Here is an 18,675-nt window from a genome sequence, read left to right on the forward strand (position 1 = left end):
GAACAAAATTGTGCAGTGTTGGAGAGCATTAGGGCTGCTGGGTTTTAAGGTTTGCCTTGGCTTGAATTCATTGTAACACCATCCACCTCTCTCCAATTGCAATATTCTAACCAGGTCACCTAGATGGTGTGAAACAGATGTTCATTGAAGGGAAAAGGAAATAGGTGGTGTCCATTGAAAAGTGATAGCCAGGGCAGAGGAGAAAGTATATTTTGAACTTCCTAGCTCTCCAGGGCACCATTACATTTAATAAGCGCTTCAGTATACTGAGAGACAGGAAAGCAGAATGGTGAAGTGCTCAGGCTCTGGGATCAGACAGTTTGATTTTAACTTTCATCTCTTCACTTATCATAGCCATGTGACCTTGGGCAAGTCACTTAATCTTTCGGTGCTTTTTCTTGTCTATAAAACTGGTATAATAATAACGAATATTTCATTTGGTTCTTGTGATGATTTCATGAATTGATACATGTGAAGTATCTCAAACAGTACATAGAACTAACCTAGTTATTTCTCAGTGATAAGACATACACTTACACAAGCCAGGAAAAGGTGTAGCAAAGGAGGACAAATATAGTCTCACACCATCTTTTAATATTCCTGAAATTGAACTTTGCCAAGAGCACTCATAGGCTGTGAACTAATTTCAGCCCTTTCCCTAGGAAACAACAATCCATATCCTAGAAGTTTGATAGAGCTAATACGTGGCAATGCTTGGTGTCAGGTTTAGGGCTCCAGGTTCCTTCCTTGAAAATTTCTCCTCTGCACCTTCATAATCTTTCCACACTTTCACTCAACACTTCTTTCCTAGTGAAAAATTTCTACTAGTGAAGATTTTTTTTGTTTTGTGATTCAAGATAAGTGTGCAGTACAAGTATACCTCCAACATTACATTGCACTGTCTACTAAACTAAGTCACTAGTTGGCAAGAGTATTTGGATCCAGAAGCTTCTGTATTTGCATATTTATCTTTATGAACTTTTACTAATACCAGCAAAGTTACATGACAGACCACTGCTTTGGCAATCTATCAGAGCAGGTATTAATAGAAACTGTGAGCTATTTCAGCCATTCTGACATGCTGCTTTGAGATTTTGCATATTCTCACATGTTTTATGAATAATACTAACTCTGCCATTTCCATAAATTCAAAAGAAGTGAGTTTCAAAGTACTGATTGGAAAAGGAAGTCAATTTTGGCATAAAAATTTGGTCTCTTCTGCTTCTCCTTATGACAGAATAATTTATGCCACACTAACCCTCCTATCAACAGCCACAAAATGGATACCTTACCATTCATTGAAGGGAAAAGGAAATAGGTGGTGTCCATTGAAAAGTGATAGCCAGGGCACAGTGTGTTTGTTATTTTTCTAATCATTGTGACAAAATACCTGACAGAGCAACTTAAAGGAGGAAAGTTTCATTTTGGCTCATGGTTTAGGAGGGTTCAGGTGATCAAAGTGGGGAGAGAATGATGGAAAAGACCAGTTCACATCATGGTGACCAGAAAGCAGTGAAAAGAGAATACTGGAAGGGCCCAAGGCAATATATAGCTCCCAAAGATACACCCATAGTAACCTACTTCCTTCAATGAGTCTCCACCTATTTTTGAGTCCATCAAGGGATTAATCCATTGATTAGCTCCAAGCCTTCATGTTCTATTCGTCTCTGGAAACACTATCCTAGACACATCTAGAGTTGTGCGTTACTAATCTCCTAGGCATTTCTTAATACAATTAAGTTGACAGTTAAGATTTATCATCACAACAAGGTAACCATGTTCAAGTCTTAATCAATGTTCAGTGAAAGATAACAATCTCCAAAGAAAAGAAACCTGTGAGACAAGACTTATATTTGCCCCAACAGTGTACCTGTATTCAATTCTCTGAGTGCAACCCAGGGAGGTGAAATTCAAGCAGACACTGTGTATTCTCTGGACTGAGGAGCCAGAGATCAGAGTCTAGGAGATGTGGTAGAATCTAATAGAGAAGCCAACAAAAAGAAAGACCTCAAAAGTCATGGATTCCCAGTGGATTGTTGGCTGGGAAAAAGAGTGCTTGACAACTATAGTGTCAATATCTTTGATATTTTGCATCTCTTCTACCTCATTGGCTTACTAATTTCCCTAAAAATTTAGAAAGTGCTACTTAGTGTATTCATCTGTCCATTGCTTTGTTGTACTCTCATTATATCCAATATGTGACTAAGTCACACATTAAATCCTTTCTGTTCATTGCTTATTTTTTTACTATGTAATATTCTATTCAGACCTGCTATTTGCTCTAGAACAGATGGGAAGAGAGGTTTTCTGGATAACAGAGGAGTCTGTCATCTGGAACATTCTCTCAGCATATTTGCTGAGACCTCCTATGGGAAAGGAGGTTCATCTTCCTGAATTCTTCCCACATTCTCCTTACATATAGTTCAAAGTAAGCAGATCATTCAGCAAGGGACCAAAATGGCTTTCCCTGAAGCTTAATGTTTCCAAATAAGTAAATTTGTGACTTAGTTCTGATTTTTACTCAGGTAGCAGATATACACGTAGTTAGATACAACTCTTCCTATCTCTTCTACTTGGTTTTAGGTTAAAAATTTAATAAAAGTAAAAATACAATGTGACTCTGTCATGCCTCCTCTGGGCTCTTACTTCCTACCATTCTCTGTTTTAGAGTCCAGTTTCCATGGACTTATTTCAAACTGTTCTTTTGGCCCCCACTAAATTTTAGTGTATCATAGAAATTATTATTTGTTGGATCCAACAGAAAGTAAGTAACATAGGAGTGCATATACATTCTTATGTACATTCAGTTTGATCCCAATTTTCATTGATTTTGCAAATTCTTGAAAATCCATGCTTTGGCATGGGGTCATTTCCAACTTGTATTGAAGAAATTATTTTGTCCATTTGTTTCTCATATTGTAATGTGAGTCAAAACGTACTAAAAAGTGAGTTTTAGGAATATTATTTAAAATTTTTAGATAAATGAAGAAAAGGAGAAGTGGTAAGAGGGAAACTCTAAGACAAAAGTACTATATGACATAAGGTGAAATCACATACAACTTGGCTAAATAGAGCTACCTGATAAACAAGACCTTAGCTTTTATTTAAAACCAAACTCCAAATATGTTGGAAATATTTAAACATCTGTTTATTTTGTGACAAATAATAATATCATGTCCTCACTATGAAATATTCAGATGTTAAAAACCAATATGTGTAAAAATGGGTGACGTGTGTGTGTGTGTGTGTGTGTGTGTGTATGTGTAGCCTTTAAGCAAGTTGTAAAACAGCATGAACCTCTGGCTTCCTTCAACTAAAAACTTTCAATTTTATATGAATATATTTTCTAAATGTTTATGCAGGCATAAAAAGCATCTGAAGAGATACATAACATTTCCTTTGAGGAGTAGAATATGGATAATTATAGAAGGGAAAAGAGATATCTTTCACTTTTTATGAGTCTGAACTGTTGAACATTTTAAATTGTACCACAGAGCAAATGAACTTAACAGACATCCACAAAATATTCCACCCACAGCTGTGAAATACAGATTTTTCTTAGCAGCCCATAGTACTTTTGTCAAAATGGATCATATTTTAGGCAAAAAAGCAAACCATAACAAATACAAAAATATTGAAATAACTTATTCTACCTTAACAAACCATAATGGAATAAAATTAGATATCAATAACAAGAGAAACTATTGAAACACATGCAGATTGAACAATACATATTTGAATGATCAATCATTAATTGAAGAAATTAGGGAGAAAATTTGAAAATTCCTAGAATCAAAGAAAAATGAAATTGCAACTTAGCAGAACTTTTGGTGATTTCTTTGTTATTTTATGGCGGTCCTAAGGTTTGAACTCAGGGTCTCATGCTTGCTATGCAGGCACTCTACCACTTGAGCCACTCTGGAATCTCTGACCAAATCTTTTGAGATATAGCATAGGCAATATGAAAGGGAAGTTTATATATAAACTGTGACTGCCTATATTAAAAATCAGTGAAATGTAAAATAACCTAATGATGCACCTCATGGTCTTAAAAAATAAAAACAAGCCAAACCCAAAATTAGAAGAAAGAGAGAAATAATAAAGATCAGTGTAGAAATTAATGAAATGAAGATTTAAAAGAACACTACAAAGGATCAATGAAAGAGAGTTTGTTCTTAAAAAAAAAAAACAAGATTGACAAACCCTTACACAAATTAACTAAAAGAAAGGGACAAAATGGGAGAATATCAGGAGGCATCACTGATAACTAGGGAATATTTTTGAAAACTTAAATTCTAATAAATCAGAAAATCTAGAGAACATGGATAAATTTCTAGTCACATATGACCTACTAAAATTGAACCAGGAGCCTAAGAAAGAGTCTATAAAAAAACCTAAGGAGATCTATAACAAGAGTCTGTGAACAACCTAAAGAGATCTATAACAAGCAATGGAATTTAAGAAATAATAATCTTCGAAAAAAGAGAAGCCCAGAACTAGACAGATTCACTGCTGAATTATAACAAAGTTTTTAAAAAATATTAACAATGTCCCTCAAACTATTTCATGAAATAGAAAGGGAAAAAACACTTCTGAACTCATTTTAAAAATCCAATATCAGTGTGGTACCCAAACCAGAAAAGGACAAAACAATAAAATAAAATTATAGAATAATTTCCTTGATGAGCATAGAGTCAAAACTCCTGAATAAAATGCTTGCAAACCATTCAAACCCTGATCCCACCTTTCCTTCCAAAAATACTTGCAAACTGAATTCAAGAGCATATTAAAAAGATCATCCACCATGATTTAGTGGATTCATTGCAAGCTTGAGTTAACATATGCAAATCAATAAATATAATGCAGCACATAATAGAACTAACAATAAAATCATATGTTCATCTCAATGGATGAAGAAAATGCTTTTGACAGAATTCAGCATTCCTTCATGATAAAAACTCCAAAGAAACTAGGAATATAAGAATCAAACCACAAAATAATTTAACATCATACTCTATAATTAAGTTGGTTTTATTCCAGGGATGTAAAGATGTTTCAACATATGCATACCAATAAATATAATTTATTGATCAAGGACAAAAATCTCATAATCATTTCAATAAATGCAGGATAATCCTTTGACAAAATTCAACACCCCTTCATGATGAAAACCCTTAAGAATTTAGGGCTGGAAGGATCACACCTCAGCATAATAAAGGCTACATATAATAAACCTATATCCACTATTATACTGAATGAGAAAGACTGAAAGCATTTCCTCTTAAATCAGGAATAAGACAAGGATGTCCACTTTCTCTACTCTTACTTAATATAGTGCTTGAAGTCTTAGCCAGAGCAATAAGGCAAGAAAAAGAAATACAAGGGTTTCAAATAAGGAAAGAAGTCAAATTACTTCTATTTGCTTATTGTAGGTTTCCACTTACATGGAACTTAGAAAAGATAAACCTAATTGAAGTGATGGATCAGTGGATACTTGGATCATTAACTGCAAAGATAGTATAAGTGATAGAGATAGTTTATGAATTATTTTACTTGTCTTTTACAGATGTATGATGTTAAAACTATACACTTTACATGGGTACATGTGTTTGTAAATTAAATCTCATAAAACTTGATTCTAAAAATCTTGATAAAATTAAGTGGGAAAGGGTATGGATCAACGGGAATACATTGTTCCTAGATGTATACACTTTTAAAACCATGCTTGAAAACAATTTGACATTATCATTTACTCCAGGGAATATACCTTAAAGAAACCTTGTCCTAACACTTATAAGAAAGAGCCAGGAACCAAAAAATGAAGGTGATTTTAAAGGAAACAAATAAGGGGAGATTGCCTTATCAGATATCTAGATATATTATATATTGTATATCTGCTAAAATGTTGTAATAGAACATATTCCCATATATATGAAAAATAGAATTCGATGTAAGAGTAACTAGTATCTAGTTGAGAAATAACAATTGCTATATAACACATACATAAATCATGTCTGTGCACAATAACAAATACTTTTTTTTGTGGAGCCACTTCACCACCAGCCTTTGTCTTTTTGTGATTTTTTTTGTGGTAAGTTCTTGAGAACTATTTGCCTGGGCTGGTTCAAACCACCATCCTCCTGATCTCTGCCTCCTGAGTAGCTAGGATTACAGGCGCTAGCCACCAGCATCTGTCTACAAATACTTTTTAAGATTAAGATGTAGATCTCATAATACGCCTATTAAAGAAGACTAATAACACTGGGTGGGTGACTTCAGGAAGACTTTTGAGAGAATCAAGAAAATTTATCAGGCTACTTAAGTACTACAGTGAATATTTGTGGCTCATGAGAAATCTTAGAGTCACAAATTATATTCATGATTCCCTCCAAAAAGAAAAAAATGGACTTAAAGTTTGCTTCCTACACACATAAGATCATAATACTTATGATTGTTTTGAAAATGGGTACACAAATAAGACAGAAGTAGGATATCCTTGAAAGTAGGCAAAAATCCTAAAAGTATTAAAGTTTCTACATCATTTATTTCCTGTAGATTATCTCAATGCCTTTCCTTCAGTATCTGTTACTTGAAATTCATAAGTTTGGTGGGTAAGCTCTCTGTTATCCTGAATTCACAACCAGCTGAAAAGAATACAGACACAACACAGACATAATGAAAATGAATTTACCATGCTTATTTATTTAACATAAGACTCAGAGATATGGTTGGACAACAAAGAGGGTATAATTTAACTGGATCTAAATACGTTACAGAGGAGCTAGGAATATAGCTCTGCGGTAGAGCACTAGCCTAGAATGAATGAGGCCCTGGGTTTGAGCCCCAGCACAGGAGAAAAAGACTAAATAAGTTACAGAGGATATACTCAGGGAGATGAATTTTGATTTTTTAAGTGCCTTGAAGAGGAAAGACCACTTTGTTTTAAGCATACATTAATACTTTAATAAAGGATTGGATAAGAAGGCTCATTTCCCTGGTTGTTGGATACGCAAGGAAGATTGATTACAAGATAGCTATAGCTATAAGATGAAATAATAGAATTCCTTAATCAAATTTAAGGAATCAAAATTAAGATTTTATATTCAGCTAGTGGGCAAATCTGCTGTTCTTAGGAATTATAGAGGGTTACATAGATGAAGCCAGGGAGAAGTATACTAGAAATCTTAAAAGAAGCAGCTAGGCATGAGGAAAGAGGATAGTAGTTTCAAGAAGACAGACTCTGGAGTCAAACTCTGGAGACAGACTGAGCACACATCCTGATGCTACCGTTTACAATCTGTGTGGATGTGGACAAGTTTCTTAACCTCCCTGTATGCTAGTTTGTTTACAAAAGATAATGTTAATATCTATCTCATGCTGTTGTAAAAATTAAATGAGATAGTCTATATTAAGCAATTATAACAATGCTTATGTGGTATATGGAAAACACTCCATAAATACCTGTTTTTATCATTATTGTTATTTTGATTCAACAGGTACTGTCTGGGGAGAGGCTGGCACCAGCGGGCAGGGGGAGGATTTAAGAAAAGGGTGTAGGAAGGTGAATGTGGTAGAAATATTATGTACTCATGCATGAAAATAGAAATATTCAAAAATATTCAAATATTCAAAATATTTCAGGAATGGGGGAAGGAGGAATAAAGGAGAATGATGGAAGGGGTGAATTAAAAAATGATATATCATAAGAACTTTTGTAAATGTCACACTGTGCTCCCAGTACAACAATAATATAATAAAAAAGAAAGAATGTTAATAAGGGAAAAGACAAAATGATTGCTTTAGATTATGCATATACTTTTCCCATCATTCAAGTGAAACAACACACACACACACACACACACACACAGACACTAGTGCAAGCCAAGATAAGATGGAAATTATAACACTGCAGTTGTGAGAACTTAGTAAAGTTCGATAAAAGAAAAACTTAAGCACATTTAAATTTTGAAAAGTTTATTTAAGCATTCAGTGTTTCAAGAATCAGGGTAGTACCAGACTGTAAGTGGTTAGCACTCTCCAGGGAAGGGCAAGAGGGGAAACTTTTATAAAGTGGTTACAGAAGCAAGACAAAGAAAACAATTTTGATTGGTTAGAGTGGAAAGTTCCTAGTTAGAGGTTAATTGGTGGTTTCTGATTGGTACAGTTTCTAGTTTCAGTTTACTGTTTATGTTGGGTTTTGGCTTATTCACATAGGAATTTAAAGTACCAGACCTGCCCCAGACTAAAGGCCTCCCAAACAGAATTTAACAAATAAATTTTATTGACACATGATTATTGTACATATTTAAGGGTTCATGGTGATGATTTGATGAAGAATGCATCATATAATGGACAATCAGTATAATTAGGATATCCACACACATTTATTGTTTCTTTGTGGTGAAAGCGTTCAAACTCCTCTCTTCTTACGTACATGTGGACTCTAGAAAAGTCGGCTGCACAGCAGTAGAGTAAAATAATGGTTATCAGAGACTAAGAGGGAAGATGTGGAGAAGACGGTCAGTGGGTAAAGTTGCAAGTGGATAGGAAGAGTACATGCTGTTGTTCTAATTGCACAGTGTGATGACTATAGTTAACAGTATGTATTGGATTCCAAAATAAAGATGTTTAACAAGGTCTTGTCCATAGAAATATAGTAGGGACCAGTTATAGAGGCATTAGAAGCCAAGGAGTAGGGGCTTGTCAATGAATGATAAGAATTTGGAAGAATGTATTATGCAAACATATAACAATTTCTGAATTACAATTACAGTGAGTCATGCTGTACTTACTGCACCAGGGAGTGTAGGGTGTGACCCCCATTCACAGTTTTGCACAAGATTTGCCTGTTCACTCACAGGAAAGGGGGTGTTTATGGACACAGCCTCATTCAATCTGTGCTCCTTCTTTTAGAGTTGCAAATATTACACAGATGGCTTTCTACTTACCTAAACTGTATTTCACGCACTTTCTCTAAACTTCACATGGCTTTGATTCTTTCTTCATCACTGTCTCATTGAACTTGTAGTCAATTGAAAAAGCTAAATGTTTTTCACACAGGCAAGTCACGTCTTCTCCACCCTCTTGGAAAGAACTTAGGGGATTTAGGAAAGAACTTTATATTTCCCCATATTTTATTCTAGTTTGTCGGAGTTAGTCCCTCAGTCTTTTATAACTATTGAAACCATAATCTGTCATACAACAGATTTGTCACCTGGTTTGGGGTCCTTAATATATCTATGTATTCTATGATTTCATCTAAAATGTGATAAAAATGTTGAAAGGAACAAGAAGATCAAGGACAGAGCCTTAATGCAAATCACTGCAGAGATCTCTCCAACTTGACATTAATTTTATCGCTAACATGCTTCAGGAATAGACTCTAAGTAGTTATAGATAACTAACTATATTATTTAGCCAAGTTAAGAGAATATGTAATTGTGTGACCATCTGTAGTCAGGGAAAATCCTTTGAATTGAAATGTGAAAATGTGGCTCTGATATTTTACATTCTCTGTAATTGTTCAAACCCATCTGGGCTATAAATATAGGGCTATACTTCTGAATCATAAACCTGGGTCTGTAAAACCAAACGGAAGCTCTTATATGTTTTTTACCTATGATTCTCATAGTCCTGGGAGATTTTTAGTTAAAACAGCAGAGTTTTATGGTCAAATATATTCTGGAAATGCTTCCTGTTGTGGGATTCTCAGAGTTTCTTCAGTTTTAAGAAAGACTTGTTTTTGAGATACCACTCAACATACCAGGGAACTGAAGCTGTAAAGCATGGAGAAGATAGTCAGAGAGTCCTCACAACAAGCTTGAAGATCTAGGGGAGAGGTCTGTGACTCTGCGGTAGCAGGAACTCTGTCATGGATAGGAGCCTAATTCACATAGGAGACAAAAGGGAGATTCAGACCTCTGTGATGAGCCATTCAACCATTTCTGTTTGATTGAGCTTGGAATCTCCAGCAGCCCAGTGTTCCTCCTCATCAACTCTCTCTAGTTCCTAAAGAAGAGTAGGAGACAAGGGATGGAAATTATGATTCTGGAAAGAGCAGAGGAACTGGGGTCATTCCTGGCCCATAGTGGAATCTTCTGAAGTACAGCAGTCTAGATGGTTCTTCATGAAAGAGAATAACAGCAGGAAAGCACAATGTTCCCAAAAGTTCCCTTCATGTAGCCTGCTCTCATTCCCATGGTTGGTTACATAGCATTCAGAAAGGTATAGCAAAGAGGCACAGCTTACTCTCTGGAATGAAATGGAAGAAAGATATCAGTCTTATTTTCTGCATTCCACCCCTACTCTCTGAATGCCCTTTTCCTATCAAAGCATCAGACACAAGCAGAAGGAGAAAAACAGTCTATGTTTTGTTTGTTGGCTTTGTGGGTGGAGGAGCCTTTGGGGAGAAGCCCAGTGAGTACAGAGCACCAAGTTTACATGAGCCTAGACCGACGACCAAGTTCATCGCCCCTCCCTGCCTGTGCTGGGGCTGTGGGAGGATGAGAATGTCAGGACATGATTTCAGTGTTCTGATTATCCAGGGTTATGTCATCCAGCCAAACTACATGCTTCTGCCCCTGTTTCTTCGCCCCAGAGTTGACCCAACTTATAAGACCACCTTCCTTCCAGCATAAACTCCAATCCTCCCATTTGCTCATCCGTGACTTCTCCCACACACGAGAGGTCAAATGTGTTTAATTACAGAGATTATTTTGTAATCCAGTGGGCTACCACCCTGCAGAGACTCCCACTGAGATCACAGTGTTCCTCTCCCTGTCAGAAGTCTGTCCCGATGTTAATCCATGTGATCTCAGAAGCGAGGAGCTCAAGGTCTTCCCTTTAGCTTAAATATAAAATCTCACATTGCTAACAGGATGTTTTTGGGAAGTGGCAGAGGTCATGTCCCCAGATTCTCCTAAACAATAACTTTTTAAAAGCTCTTCCAGTTTCTAAATATATATGTAACCCTACTCATTCCACCTTCTTTGCTTCTCTGATTTTTTCTCTGTTTTCCTTGGCAGGTGTTAGTGTTGGGTCAATACTTCCTTCATGGAGGTGCTTGTCTGTCAGGTCCCATGGAGGGTAAAGAAAATGGTGAGTCCATGAAGTCAGCACTGTGTTTGACAGAAGGCATACTCCAGTCCCATGTGGCACATCTGGCTGCAGGTGAAAGCAAATAAAACATAAGAGTAAAAACACAGTACTCAGAAACCCTAGGGTGAAGCAGAAGTAAACTATGTCCTAAATATAAACATCCCTCAAACCAAGAGCAAGTGATAAAAATGAAAGGTGGTGAAAAGAAAGGAGCAACTTTAAAGTAGTCATGAGAAGGATGATTTTAAACATCTGGGAAATGTTTAAAGCACTAAGAGCTTTTCAGAATGAAAATAGTCCAAAAAGGCAAAGAAGGGTTTTAGGATCTTGTCTTCCAAGTTTTGTCAGATGAACGCAGCATTAATGAAGTCTTGAGCCAAGCATCTTCTTCACATGGCCAGAGAGCCTCAGTATAAGTACTTCCCTGAGTATGCCATCCTCCATAATGCCATGGTCTCTCTCTCTCTCTCTCTCTCTCTCTCTCTCTATATATATATATATATATATATATATATATATATATATATATTTTGGTAGTACTGGTAAAAGCTTGTTAGGAACGTGCTATACCACTCAAGGCATGCTCCCAGCCCTTCAACAGCCTGATCTTTGAAGAAAATGTAGAGTTATTGGTTCTATCCCTTTATCATTTAAGTAGATTTAGAGAATTAATATTTAATGTTTTAAAATTGTTTCTAAGACATAAGCAGTGTCCTTAGTCACCATACTCACTGATGTGCATAAGAGTCCCGGACACAGGCTCTTGTTTGTACAGAAGTGGGATTTAGAATGAGGAAAAGCTAAAGACAGACTTATGGAGAAGAAATTTAGGATTCCTTTGTATGTGGTAGTATAGATTTTAAACAAAAGAAAAGTAAAAGTGAAACTTTGAAGTGATATGAAAACTGAAGAAGGGATCAACTTTACTTAGAGAAAAAGTTATTGACAGTGAGACATGCGTATTGAAGAGTTATATAAAATGTTAAGTACCAACCAGGTGGTAGAACCAGCAGAAGACTATACAATTTAAAACTCTAGTACAGTAGAAATTCAGGACTCTATCTAGCAGAAAACATTTCCTGGGGAAAGAAGACCTTTCTTTCTGAGTATTGAAGTGCCTTGGTCAACTCACTGAAAGCAAGAGTATCACTTTCTATGAGATCTTTTCAGGAAAACAAATCTTCAGATGCTGCTGATTGAAAGTGGCAATCATTTCACTCTCTGAACTTCTATAAAATGGCAGGTTTAATTGCGCAGGTCATTAATAGGTTTTTCTTTGCCAAAATCAAAACACTAACAGAAACTACAGATGGACAGAAATCCTCAGTGGTGTGATTAACCTCAAGGAGTTCATGTGTTCATTGGACAAATGATCATTGATCACTGACTTCTCAGCTTATACTTGAACCTTGATCTTCACCAGATACCAAGGAACAGAGTGATATTAGTCAGTAAATGTTTGCTTAGTGGACAAACAATAAAAAGGCAGAGCATACACATAAATAAAAGCACTCATCTTTCTCAAAGTCTTGAGAGTAAGGAAACTAAAGATCAAATTTCCAGAGAAAGAAAAATTGGCAATTTCATTGCTCACGAGGTTTAAGAACATTATTTTTTTTTAAATATTAGAATGAATCCTTTAGAGGATACAGGAGAATCCTTTGGAGCCATGGTGCACTGATGATATGAGTCACCAGTCCAGAAGCAATGAATCTGCTAAGACTGCAGTAGATGGGTGCATGCTCAAGTGTATTATAAAGGTACACCAGAGGCTGGGCACATGCTCCAACATCAAGAAGGTGCAAAGGATTAGGTCTTTTTGTAGCTCCCCAGGAACTACAGGGGAGAACCTGAGCCAAAGGACAGAGTAGGACTTATGGGAAAAAATCATTCCAGGGACAATAAACAACTGGTGAAATTAAAAGAGAATTTGGAGAACAGTAGAGTGTTTCTCTTCTTCCAAAGCCTTGCAAACACTGACCCAGGGACTTGAACCAGTTTTGTGGTGAAAGAGGCCCATACCAGGTAGGACTGAGAGGATAAAATTACTATGAAACATTTCAGTTTAAGGTGATACTCTTTCTGTACTATTGTAACATTATGCATTACTGTGCTATTGTACTGTGTGAACATAAAAGATTTTTTTCTCTACTAAAGGGGTTATTGGTTAATACTGGAAGAAATAATTGTAGAATGGATAGTTACATACAAGTAATAAAGGGCTCAAAGCCCAAACTATCTACACCAAAACTATATGATTCCAGTTTTCAAAGTCCTCCAGTAGATTCCCAATTTACTACAAATAAGGTTGAATCTCCTTCCTATGGAGAACAAAATTGTATGCAATGACCCCTCCCTTCTTCACCAACTCCATCTCTTTCCACTTTCCTTCTTTCTTCCTACTCTAGACACTATACCTCATGGCTATTTCTCAGCAAACCAAAACTACTTCAGCCCCTGGGCCTTTGTGCTGTCTTTTCTGGTTGTCTGACCTTCTCCTGTCTTCCTCCTATATTTCATCTGTTACCTCCTTCAAGAGGCCTTTCCTGATTCACCTCATCCAAAATAACTTCCCACTTCTACCCTCATGCCCAGACATTCTTTACTACTTTATTTCACTTTACTTCAGAACATATACCAATTTATCATTACCTAAATCAAAATTATATATTCATTTAAATATTTTTTCTTCCTACTAAAATATAATATTGATAAGGACAGGTTTAGTGTTTGTTCCTGGTTTTTTAAAAAAAAATGTTTGCTGAATATATAGCTCCTCAGGGACAAGGAGTCACTCAAAGTAGTTTCTCAATAAATATTTGTTGAATAAATGAATAATGTAATCCAGAAGCAGGACTTGCTAAGACCATTTCCAGACTACTAGCCTCTGAGCCCCAGAGCCAATATCAGCAAAAAGAATGATGACCAAACAACAGCAGGAACTAATGAGGGTCAGGGGTTAGCTGAGAAAGGGAGAGGAGTGGTGAAGATATGTAAATATCCTAGGTGAGCAACAGAAGGCCTACCCAGGTGAGAAGAAACAAAGGTTGTGAGAGCAGAAACCTACGTAAATCATTTTGAGAATGGAAGGATATCATTTGGTGATCATGAAATCCATGTTAGGAGGACAAGGGAATTCTGGAGTCTGTGAGGAAGAATAGAGTTGACTTAGGCTTCCCCTATCCTGAAAGTGGAGACTAAGTCAGAATTACACTGATTGGTTGACAATAGCCCCACTGTGTGCTGAGGCAAACACAGATACTTCTTAGGTTCAGACTGTGACATCATTTTTTTTTAATTACTACCACACAGCTCAGCCCTATCATTTCAAGGTTCTTTAACTACTGTGTTTCTAAATCAAGTTGAATGCTGGAAGGTACTCACTCTACTGAAACTCCTAACAAAATACTAAAACACAGTAACCAGATCATTTTAAACACTGATTTTCTGAGAAATAAGAATCCCAACCAAATCATGTAATAGTCTGACTACCTTGTAAAATCACCTTTGCATATAGACTACAAGAGAGCCAAGGAGGGATGGAGTTCCTTCATGTTATCTATCCAATGGCCATTACATGGAAGACTGAGAACATAGCAAAAGGGAGGTTAAAGTAAGTTTCTGACACTCAAAGTTTGAGAAACAAGTACCATGCCTAAATCTCTTTTTTCTACAAAACAAGTAATAAAACTCACAAAAAAGTGCACTGAGAATGAATATCCTTAACTCCTATGTTTTCAAATACAATAAATTTGCTGAGAAAAGATTGAGTACAGAGTAGAGACCATCCTATCTTCAAATTTTAGTTTGAAAATAGGTTTTTAACTTTGGAATGTTTATAGGCAAGTTTGTTTATCTAAAATAAATCACACTCCAGTGAATTTCTTAAATTTACTACAATGCTAACTCATTTAATACCAGTCATGACTAACTCATGTCAGAGTAACAAGTCTTGGCAGTACACAAGTGGAAGAGATGGAAAGAGATACCATCACAGTTCATAAACAAAAAGGGCAATGACTGATGTTACATGAATCTGTTCACACTTGAGACTGCCAAGATTTTTTTAAAGTTATAATACTGATCTCCATGATAATTAAATAAGACGCAAGCTACCCTTAGTTTCATTCATCAGTGCAAATGAGGTGGGGTTTTTGCAAGCACAGGTGTGCATGGCACACATGCCCACAATGTCAGGTTGTCGCTCTGCCCATGCCTGTGAGATGTGTAAGAGGGGAAATATTTTGGATGTACTCCTCAAAATTTATAGAACACAGGCTCAAGAAAAGACCTCCATCATCATAACATGGCCATTCCAAGTAGAGGCAATGGTGTATGGTGGGTGCCAGAACTGGATTTCAAGTTAACTTCAATGGGTCACCCAAGACTTGGCTTCTAATTTAGGTGAAACACAGATTCCAGGGTTTGTCTTAGGTTTCTCTTCCAAAGCTTCCACCTAGGCACTGCTGACTCATCATAATGATATATGTCTTGAAATATTCCCCTTTAAAATATACATGATTTGGAGAAGGGGTTGGTTCTAAAATTGGGGCAGAGAACAAGCTAAGACAAGGCTGGAGCATCTTGTAGCACCGGTAAGGAAGCACCCAGTGAACATGATAGTTGGACATTGGGCAATCAACATTCTTTTTAAAAATTCATTTTCTTCATAAATATCCCAAACGATGCTAAGATTATGGGTTCAGAGCCATATTTTGAAGGCACTGCTTTAGAACCATCACCAATTCTGTGCTTTTTAGTGAATGGATGAGATGTAGGAAATGCTCTCGTGTGCCAAATTAAGGTCAGAATAGCTGCTGGACCAACAGCTTCGAAGAAAAATGTTCCCTTCAGTTGAAGTTGCATTCATTGTTTGTAGACTATTTGCACATGAATGATGCTTCTCCCTTATCAGACTATTGAGAGTTCCTCTAGAGGAGAAACAACAGAGACCACCAGCACAAAATATGTTTCAGGACTTTTGCAGGGGCAGGACCCAATCATTCCAACAGTTACTGCCTATCCTATAAAGCAAAGAGAGGGAGGGAGCTTATCCCATTCTCAAATTCCCCTGTTTACTGGTTCTGGTATTTTCCCTTTCGCAATTTATTTTCTCAGTTTAGTGAAGCATGTGCACTAGAATTCTTCTGAGCGTAAGTAAATAGAGATAAGTAATTTGCAAACTTCCATGCCTGAAAATTATTTTTTTGTATCCACATACTTTGTTGGAAGTTGCAGTATCAAATATTTGATATTTAAATTATTAACTATCCTAGTAATTTTAATGCATTGCTTCTCTGTCTTCCCTTTATCAGTTTTGCAAGAGTATAGAGCCAGGCTTATTTTGTCACCTCTGTTCATGACATAATTTTATATCTGGAAGTCTTTAAGATCTTCTGTTACCCCAGGTGCTCTACAACACATGTTATTGTGCCTGAGCGTCAGTCATCTATACTCATTTATCTGGAATCTCATGTTCTTTTGTTATGGGAAATCTTTTCCTATTATTTCTTTAGTAATTTACTCTCCTCTGGGTTCCTTTAGGACTCCTAGTCACTATACGTTAGGCCTCTTGAACTGATAAAGTTTGGAGTTCTTATCATTTCTTCCACGTGACTTATATAGTTCTTTGTCTATACGGAATTGACATATGTTCATTTGTTTTCTATCTCATTAAATTTCCAGTGCTTTTTAGACATTCATGTCCTGGTCATTATCCAGCAAACAGTAGTCTTAATTTATCTTTAGTCAATGTGCATCTTTTTTCTGGAAAACTGATGTAGAAAGAGAAACAAAGGAAAAAGAAAGGAAGGAAGGAAGGAAGCAAGCAAGGAAGAAAGGAGAGAGAGGGAGACAGGTAGGTAGGGAGGAAGACTTTTGGCTTCATGATCTTGGGATCATTTCTATAGGAATTCTACTGCTTTAATTTATGTGGGTATAATCTCAGTCTTAATCCACTTTTCTGACATCAGGATAGACACTAATTCACTGTCGAGGCCGTACTCTGAAGGATCCTAGTAGTGTTACTCAAGCTTTTATGTCTTTATCATGGTGACACTTAGCAGGCCCAATCCTTGGTTTATCAAGTGAGGTTTCCTTGGATTAGCATGATTGTCAGAAATAAGATCACAGTGAAACCAACTTTAAAAGTGTGACTTGCAAAGCAGACAGCTAGGTTTGCTTTCTGAATGTTGAACACCTTTGAAATCAGGGATTTGCAAGGATCTTAATATCAGACCACAAACTCTAAAGTTGATATAAGAAAGAGTAGGAAATACTCTGGAATTAGTAGGTATAGGTAAGAACTTTCTCAACGAAAACCCAGCAGCACAGCAACTAAGAGATAGCATAGATAAATGGGACCTCATAAAGCTAAAAAGCTTCTGTTTATCAAAAGAAATGGTCTCTAAACTGAAGAGAACATCCACAGAGTGGGAGAAAATATTTGCCAACTATACATCAGACAAAGGACTGATAACCAGAATATATAGGGAACTTAAAAAACTAAATTCTCCCAAAACTAATGAACCAATAAAGAAATGGGCAAGTGAACTAAACAGAACTTTCTCAAAAGAAGAAATTCAAATGGCCAAAAACCACATGAAAAAATGCTCACTATCTCTAGCAATAAAGGAAATGCAAATTAAAACCACGCTAAGATTCCACCTCACCCCTGTTAGAATAGCCATCATCAGCAACACCACCAACAACAGGTGTTGGCGAGGATGTGGGGAAAAAGGAACCCTCTTACACTGTTTGTGGGAATGTAAACTAGTACAACCACTCTGGAAAAAAAATTTGGAGGCTACTTAAAAAGCTAGACATTGATCTACCATTTGATCCAGCAATACCACTCTTGGGGATATACCCAAAAGACTGTGACACAGGTTACTCCAGAGGCACCTGCATACCCATGTTTATTGCAGCACTATTCACAATAGCCAAGTTATGGAAACAGCCAAGATGCCCCACCACTGACGAATGGATTAAGAAAATGTGGTATTTATACACTATGGAATTTTATGCAGCCATGAAGAAGAACGAAATGTTATCATTCGTTGGTAAATGGATGGAATTGGAGAACATCATTCTGAGTGAGGTTAGCCTGGCCCAAAAGACCAAAAATCGTATGTTCTCCCTCATATGTGGACATTAGATCAAGGGCAAACACAACAATGGGATTGGACTTTGAGCACATGATAAAAGCTTTAGCACACAAGGAAGGGGTGAGGATAGGTAAGACACCTAAAAAACTAGCTAGCATTTGTTGCCCTTAACGCAGAGAAACTGAAGCAGATACCTTAAAAGCAACTGAGGCCAATAGGAAAAGGGGAACAGGTACTAGAGAAAAGGGTAGATCAAAAAGAATTAACCTAGAAGGTAACACACACGCACAGGAAATCCATGTGAGTCAATGCCCTGCATAGCTATCCTTATCTCAACCAGCAAAAACCCTTGTTCCTTCCTATTATTGCTTATACTCTCTCTACAACAAAATTAGAAATAAGGGCAAAATAGTTTCTGCTGGGTATTGAGGGGGGTGGAGAGGGAGGGGGTGGAGTGGGTGGTAAGGGAGGG

The sequence above is a fragment of the Castor canadensis genome, chromosome 8 (assembly GCF_047511655.1).
Source record: "Castor canadensis chromosome 8, mCasCan1.hap1v2, whole genome shotgun sequence".
NCBI classification, from domain to species: domain Eukaryota; kingdom Metazoa; phylum Chordata; class Mammalia; order Rodentia; family Castoridae; genus Castor; species Castor canadensis.